Source organism: Echinops telfairi, unplaced genomic scaffold (genome assembly GCF_000313985.2).
Source record: "Echinops telfairi isolate 266 unplaced genomic scaffold, ASM31398v2 ScPeMD7_7424;HRSCAF=8462, whole genome shotgun sequence".
Lineage (NCBI taxonomy): Eukaryota > Metazoa > Chordata > Mammalia > Afrosoricida > Tenrecidae > Echinops > Echinops telfairi.
The window spans coordinates 4271970-4280635 of record NW_022111324.1 but is presented as its reverse complement, the minus strand read 5'-3'; the positions used below and the strand labels follow the sequence as shown (position 1 = coordinate 4280635).

Here is an 8666-nt window from a genome sequence, read left to right as displayed (position 1 = left end):
GGTGGCTATGAGTCGACATCCCATCAATGCCAGTGAACTTAGCTTTTTGTATATTGGGTGCAGGCCACGCCCCCAAAGGAACTCCCATTCCAACTGGTCAACTATTCCCATCAGATCAGAAAATGAGGACAGATGAGGTTTGTCTGCCAAACCACTGAGAATCATGGTCTGGCCTAGTTGACAGATAACATTAACCTTTCTACCAGCGAGGGGCGCTTTTGAAGTTAGGACAAACACACCCAGTGGGAGCCGCTAGTGCAACGCTAAGGCTATGCGTCTGAGGATAATCAGATCTGCTGTCAGAACTTGGCTTTCACCTCACCTGCTGCGCAGAGGTGAGAACCATACAGTCCTGGCCTTGAACCTGCTTTGCCATGCACTAGATCCCCGGTGGCATAGTGATAATGCATTGGGCTGCTAACCACAAGGTAGGCAGTTTGAAAACACCAGCCTCTCCAAAGGAGCAAGATGAGGCTTTCTGCACCCGTGAAGACTTACAGTCCTGGAGCCCTCCAGGGGCCGTTCTAGTCTGCCCTGTGAGTCAGAACTGACCTGATGAGGGTAAGTTGGTTGGGGTTTGGCCATTCACTCGCTCTGAATATTCCCTTCCTTCTCCCTTCCCCACTGCTTCTGTAATCCCAGACCCAGCATCTCGAGTCCCTCCGAGAAGGAAAAAGTATCAAGACCCCACCTTTCCAGATCCATGAAATAGCAGTGGATCCACTGGGAGAAGTCACACCTCCCGTGTGGGAGACGGAGGCCTGTTTTTCAGCCAGGGAGCTTCATGTGCAACCGCTGTTGTGCAACACGTGCGCCTCTGAGCTTGAACAGTTTTCCAGGGAGCTTCCAGGCTAACATGAACTTGGAGGAAAGCCCACGTTATCTACCTCCCTCCAAATACCAACCAGTAACAGTCTGATCCCATTATTCAAGGAGCTGCGATGAGCCAAGGGCCTGCTACACTGCCACTAACAGCCACAAGAACTATTCCTAGACAAGATTCCTATGGGACAAGAAATGTCCTCTGAGGTCAGGGAAGGCATAGGGAGGTGGCTTTCCATAGGGGCTGTCTCTTCTGGCTTACCATACCAGGGCCATTGCTTCAGGGCCACGTGGTAATTTGTGGGTTATATGTTAGGCTGCTAACCTATTTGGGAAAGTGCACCTCACAGCAATGTTGGCTGCTGGCCTTTCGGATCCCAATACAATGTCCTTCAACTTCCTGCGCTTATGCTCACATTTCCAGTGGTTCTGTGACTCGGTGTCAGCCTTTGACTACTTAAGGCTTCTATTCTACTCAGATCTACTTAAGGCTTCTATTCTACTCAGATCGGAGCATGCACGTATTTAGAAATATCTCACTGCCTTCTAGTAGAATCCAATGCATAATGGCCCTATAGGACTTGGGTAGGTCTGCCCTTTTTGGTTTCCAAGACGTTAAGTTTTACAGGGGGAGATAGCTTTATGTTTCTGACCTTCTTTATAACTTCTAACCTCAGAGTGAGCAGCCAAACACATCTCACTAAATATTGATACAGACGATTTCATTTTATATATTACAATTATTTTGTATATTAACTTATATATACAAAAAGGAGGTTTTATTACTTGGAAATTATGTGCGTAAGTACGTAAGGTATATTCATTTCAAAGTAAGGGCTGGGAATACAAATTGTTTGTTCTTGAAAGAGTTGATGGCTTGGTTAGGGGCTTAGTGAAGTACTTGGCGTCCAAGGACAGTGAGAGCAATTCCACAAACACTCCACTGGAGGTCGCTAGCATCTCACCCAAAAGGATCAGGGACAAATAACACCAAGATTCCAATTTCTCCCACATTAAATCAGGAGCGATGCAAATGGCTATTAAAGGTACTCATGCCGCCACAAGGGACTGCGCTGTCGCCGCCGCCTCCCACGCCGTCCCCAAGTGCCTCTTCTCTTTGCTATCTTCGCTCTCGCACGCACGAACGCACCAGCCTCCTCAGTCACAGCCCATGCGGTGCGCCAGCCCATGTGTCTGTCCGTCTTCCCTGAGGTTCAATTCTGAGCGCATAGAAATGTTGCGCTGCACAGGGGCATGACTGCTTTATCTCCCTGGTCTGGTAAAAATCAGATAAATTGGCATTTTGAAGACTTTAAAATTAGACCATACATTACACGCTGTGTTGAAGTTTACCATGGCAGTACTGCCGCCCCAGGGGCAAATAGACGGAGTTCCGTGCAACAGAGCTATCTATACACATGATACAATTCCTGTAACGTTAAAATAGAGAAGTGGCCGAGGAAAGGAAAAGGCCACAATCTATTTTTTAAATCTATTTGGTGGTCAGAAGAAAAATATTTTTTGACGCAACACATTTTTCTGGCTTTAGCGTAAAGGCCCTGGCCGTAAGGAACTACCTTCAACAGAGTTAAAATCATAGATAGATAGATAGATAGATAGATAGATAGATAGATAGATAGATAGATATAAAATTGTATAGATACACATATATCATTATATTATATATAGTGTTTGTGTCCCACAAAGCTGATTTGCCTACATTTCCACTTGCCTCTGGACCATCAGGGAGAATGAAGGCTACGTTGCAAACATAGAGTTTTCTAAGGGAGAAGTCAGTCCCTTCGTCCCATTCACTTGAACTCTCCAACCTGGTAGAGGAGGACATCAAGACGAAGGGACTAAACTGTGAAGACGAAGATTTGCCAAAGGGCTGGTTTCCTTTGGTGAGGGGAGGCAGAGGGACAGGGCGGGGAGGGGCATTACAGTGACTGTATTCTTATATTTGTTTGTGTAAACATCCACAATTATAAAAACCAACCAACAAAGGCAAAAGTGGGCTGTGCACAGACCCATGACAAAAGAGTTTCCTGAACCACAAGTAAAATGCCCCCAAGCCTGGTTACCATAGCTCCAGTCAGGAAAAACTGGAGGAGCCATGAAATGTGGAATCCCTGACCCCACTTCCTGCTGTCACAGGCCAAGCCCAGACTCAGAGCTCGGCCTCCGGATCTACTCACCCCTTGCTTTTGACAGTGCATTCAGCTCTTGCTTTCCCGTTCCATGGCCACGTTACTGAGAGCTAGCTTTAAAAACAACACACTGCCACCAATCTAACAAAAGGTACAGAGGGATTGTGGGACTCTCACTGAGAAGGGATTTTGAGACACACAATCAGCATCCTTTACTTGAGCAGGTAAACACTGAACTCTAAAATCCATTGTTCCGCTGCCTCTCTCTAAGCCCCTACTGGCCAGTCTGAGGAGTAGCCCAGGAGCCCTCCAGTTCAGACACTCATGGAAAGATGGCAATTCTAAGCTCCACACGAGAAAGACTTCATGATTTGCTCCCATAAAGATGGCCGTGGTGTGCCGGCGAGTTGATGCTGACCCATCGTTTATGCTATATGACCGAGTAGAACTGCCCGATAGAGTTTCCTTGTCTTAAATCTGTATGAGATAAGATCACCAGGCCCATTTCCCCATAGAGTCCCTGGTGAATTCAAGCCTTTCAGTGAGAAGCTTACAAACCCCAGTGATGCTGTCCCTCAGTGTCACATAGGATCACCGTGATTTGAAGCTGACTTAACACTCTCCAAAACCTCTACCTAACTTAAGAAAGTTTGCAAAGACTGCTTGGTGAGAGCTTAAGAACTTGAAGAACAGAGTAAGTTAATTTCCCCTCTAGAAATTGAGTTCCATGACGATATTTTTTAGTTTCTCATTTTTTCTTTCTTTCTTCTAGTCCAGGGCTCCACATTGTGGTGGCTTATGTGTTGCAGTGCTGGAAGAGATTCCACTGGTGTGTCAGGTATCAGCAGGGCCACCCATGGGGAACAGGTTTCGGAGGAGCTTCCAGAATAAGACAGGTAGGAAAGAGAAGGGGGCCTGCCACCCCCGATGGACTAGGCCAGGAGACCTCATGAATAGCAGCACAGTATTGTTTGACGTAGTGCCGGATGACGAGCCTTTCCTGTTGAAAGGCTCTCAGATCATGACTGGGGAAGCTGCCTCCTCAAAATAGAGGTGACTTTCAGGTCGTGAATGGAGCAAAGCTTTGAGGACTCTTATTTGCAATTGTGCATGATTCAAATTAAGAAGAAACACCCACCCAAACAATAACTCGCTAGTGAGTTGATTCCAATGCATAACATTATTGGATAGAATAGAACTGTCTTAGTGGATTTCTGAGACTGTAACTCTTTAAAGCAATAGAAAGCCTCATCTTTATCCTGAGAAGCGGCTGGTGGTTTCAAATTGCTCCACCACCAAAGCTCAAGAAACAGGTATAGACATCCACTAATAATCAGAATGTGGAATGGAGGAAGGATGAATCTAGAAAAATTGGAAGCCTTCAAAAATGAAATGGAACACATAATAATTGATATCCCTACGCATCAGTGAAATTCAATGGACTGGTGTTGGCCACAGGAATCAGATGATCATATTTTACTATGTTTACTCTGCTGGGATCACAAATTGAGGAGGAATGACATTAAATTCATCATCAAAAAGAGCATTTCAAGATCTGTCTTGAAGTACAAAGCTGTCTGGGATAGGGTAATATCTATACACCTACAGATAAGTCCAGTTAATACAACTATTATTTAAATTTATGTACCAACTGCAAAAGAAAAATAAAGAATTCTACCAACTTCTATCACATTTATGTACCAACCATTATCTGAAATTAATCAAACATGCAATCAAGATGCATTGATAATTACTGGAGACTGGAATGAGAGTTGGAAATAAGGAGAAAGAATTAGTGGTTGGAAAATATGGCCTTGGTGATAGAAACGAAGCTAGAGATCACATGATATAATTTTCCAGAAAAATGACATCTTCATTGCAAATACCTTTAATCAACAACAGAAATAGAGACTATCTACATGGACCTCACCTGATACAATACAGGAATCACCTACATCTGTGGAAAGAGATGATGGAAAAGTCCAATATCATCAGCCAAAATAAACCAGGGCCTGAATGTGGATCATCAATTGAGCATATGCAAATGCTGAAGAAAATTGAAACAGGTCCACAAGAGCCAAATGTATCCTTTAAGTATACACCCCCACAATGTAGAGACCTTCTCAAAAACAGATTTTATACATAAGACACCAATGAGGAAGACCTGGCCGGTATGGGGATGCTATCGAAAGCATCATGCATGCATAAAGAAAAGGTAATTAAAAAGACAGAAAAAAAGAGAAGGGACCAACGTGGATGGCAAAACAGAGTCTGAAACTTGCTTTTGAATGAAGAGGAGTTAAAGCCAATGGCAGAAATGATGGAGTCAAAGAGCAGTTCAAGAAGACAAAGTAAAGCCTTAGAAAACCCAAATGAAAGTAAAACTCACCATTGCTCCAGCTGAAAAAGCTGAAGGAAAAGTCCAAACCTGAGAAGGATTCAGTGGGCAAGATGTTCAAGGAGGAAGAACACATCTAAAGAAAAAGGAAGGAAATGCAGAGTTGAGGTACCAAGAAAAATCGGTCAAAATCTAAGCTTTTCAAGAGGTGGCATGTGATTAAAAGGCAATGGTATTGAGACACTCAAATGACATTGGGGCATTAGCACAAAACAAGGCTTTAGTAATTGATGGACTATCAATAGAAATGTTTCAAGAAACTGATGAAGCACCGGAAGCACTCGCTCATCTATGTCAAGAATTTGGAAGACAGCTACCTGCCCAACCAACTACAAGAGATACATGTTGGTGCCCATTTTAAAGAAAGGTGACCTAAAAGAATGCAGAAATTATTAAACAATATGATTAATATGACATGCAAGTAAAATTTGGCTGAAGATAGTCCAAAACAGTTACCACAGTGCATCAGTAGGGAGCCACCAGAAAGTCAAGCTGGATTCAGAAGAGAGTGTGGATCGAGGGATGTTGCCAGTGTCAGATGGCTCCTGGTTAAAATCAGAGGATATGAGAGAGAAGTTTACCTGTGCACTATTGACTATGTACAGGCATTCAATTCTGTAGAAGAAGAAACTGTAGATAACATTCAGAAGAATGAAAATTCCAAAACACTTCATTGTGCTGAGGCAGAACCTGGACAGACCAAGAGGAAGTCAGTTAAAGAAAAGGAGGGGACAGTGCAAGCTTTAAAATCAGAAAGTGTGTGTGTCAGGGTTCTAGCCTTTCACTGCTCCTGTTCAATCTCTGTGGCAATCAAATATTTGAAGAGGCCGCACTAAATGAAGAAGAATACAACGTCAGACTGGAGGAGAGCTCACTAACAACCTGCGATATGCACCAAACACCATTGCTTGCTGAAAGCAAAGAGTCCTGGAAGCACTTGCTGATGAAAGTCAAAGAATACAGCATCTGGTAATGATTGTAACTCAATGTAAAGAAAACAAAAATTCTCATAACTGGACCAAGAGATGATATAATGATAAATGGAGAAAAGACTGAAGTTGGCTAGGATTTCCTTTTACTTGGATCCACAATCAATGCTCATGGAAGCAGCAGTCAAGAAATCAGATGAGGAATAAGAGGACAGCCAGCGTGATAGTTAGACGATGGTTTCCATTTGACTGTCCACCACCAGTGATGCTGAACTGCATTGTCTTCTGGCTTCTTGCCGACTGGAGCAGATGTTGAGTTGGCTCCAGTTCTGAGGCAGACGTAGGCCTCTACCTAGCAGGGGCACTCCTGAGACAACGACTGCCTCAGAGTTCAGTTAGAAGAGGGCAGAGCTGCTGAGAACTCAGTAGCAGGCAGCAATAGGTACAGTATTAATGTATTACCTAGAAAGGCAAAGTTGGAAGATGATGAAGACAATGCACTAGGTTACAAATATTCAAGGACACATTGAAAGATGCAAGAGAAGGATAACAATGAGAAGACCCTAGATCTGGAACCCAAGGCTGTCATACGGGCATGCGGATATGAGAGAAAGAAGCAAGAGAAAAATCAAAGCCCCTGTGGAGTGATGACAGTGAAGAGACCAGAATAAAATGGCCCAAGAAAAATGAGAAAGAGGAATGTAAATGGCAGGCCAAGAACCTCAAGTCTTCTGGAGACCAGGTATTGAAAGAGTGGGCCATCCAGAACTGCAGCCCTCTGAAGGGTTCTTCTACCAGAAACAGCTTTATTAAAGGAGGTAAGGTGGGCCTTTGTGCAAAGGAGACGCCCAGATGCCCATCAACATCCAAGTCTTCTCATGAACTGGCCAGCAATGGTCTCACCAATGTTGCTTTGGAAGTCAGGTAGTCCTCAGAGACAATATCAACAGGTATGATCAGAGGCAGGGGCTGCTGTGAGAAACACACCTACACACAAATGGGTTACAAACCACGTGTGAAGCTTTCCCTCATCAAAGGCAAGACAGCCAAACTATAATCTCCCAGCTCAGATTCCAGTTCTAAGTCAGATGACCAGAGCACAGCATCACAGAGAACCCTGGAGTGTGCTGCAAGCTTCTTAAAGATGGTGGGTCTCTTAGAAGGAAGAGGTCGTCCAGGGCCAGGGTCATCATCACAGATGCCAAGTGCTATTGGATGGAACCATTCTGATTCCAATGGTGGTAGACAGGCTCCTGGCCCTCCTCTCAACTTGTCTCTCCCGGCCAATCTGGGATGAGTTTAAGGTAGAGGAGATGACCTTTCTTGGAAAGAATCCAGGGGTCAGAGCTTGCAGAAAGAGGATGAGGTCCAGGGCAAACCATTCCCTGTGTTTTAAGTAAAAACAATGATTATCAAAAGCAGCATTTCAGTTAACTGAAATGATAACAAACTCATCCACTATTATCCAAAATCCTGTAGAGATAAGCCAGAAGGATTATAGTGTGTTATCACTGTTAGCAGCTGCCCCCAGGTTGGAGAAAAGATTGCATTTAAACTTTTGGAACTAACATCTGATTACTACCCTGATGTGTCTGGATTATAAGGAAGGGAACCATTACGTCACAATCCAGAGCCCAATAAGTTGATATATAAATCCTTTCATCTGTAACTGCCTCGAAAGAACCTGGAAAGCTGGATTTGGCTTATCACAGTGAATATGGAATGGAGGTGGTGGAATATGTTCTGATTCAGAAGAGGACTGCAGTTTTCTGGAGAGAACTGATTGATCCAAAACTAATGATGGATTCTAACCACATCAAGTAACAGCACATCACTTTGGGCCCTTGTCTGAGTTTGATCACTCCATCTGATAGTTTGTTTATTTGTTTGTGAAAGTGACTATTACCAGAGTTTTTGTTTGTTTGTTTGTTTGTTTTAAAGATTTTAATATTGTATGCATCTGTTTTGTTATCTTTACCTTACTGCATAGGAAAAAAAATCTACCTCATTAAAAATAACATGGGTGTTGGTTTTGTAGACCTTTTTTTGTTTTGTTTTGTTCTTCTTAGTTTAATTTCAATAGCAAATTTTAAATATGACATTCCCTCTGGGCATTACTCTACTGCTGTGAGTAGTTTCTCATCTGTTATTTGTTAGACTACCAAATAATAACCATCAGAGGATCAATAACATCAAGTATAAGAGAGTGCTGTATATATTGTCTCGTTAAGCTATATTCAGTAACATTTTTAAGCATTAAAGCATGTTATGTGACAAATTTTGGAAACAGTTGAATTGGTTCATTGAATCTGGAACATCTTTTAAATGTCAAGCATTTTTTAACGTGCAGTTCATAGGTGGTTGGAT

General features: G+C 43.1%; 1 pseudogene; it reads left to right on the top strand.

The window, feature by feature from the left end:
• The first annotated feature begins 6495 nt into the window (after positions 1-6495).
• Positions 6496-8123, top strand: LOC101657415 (annotated as a pseudogene).
• The last annotated feature ends 543 nt before the right edge of the window (positions 8124-8666 follow it).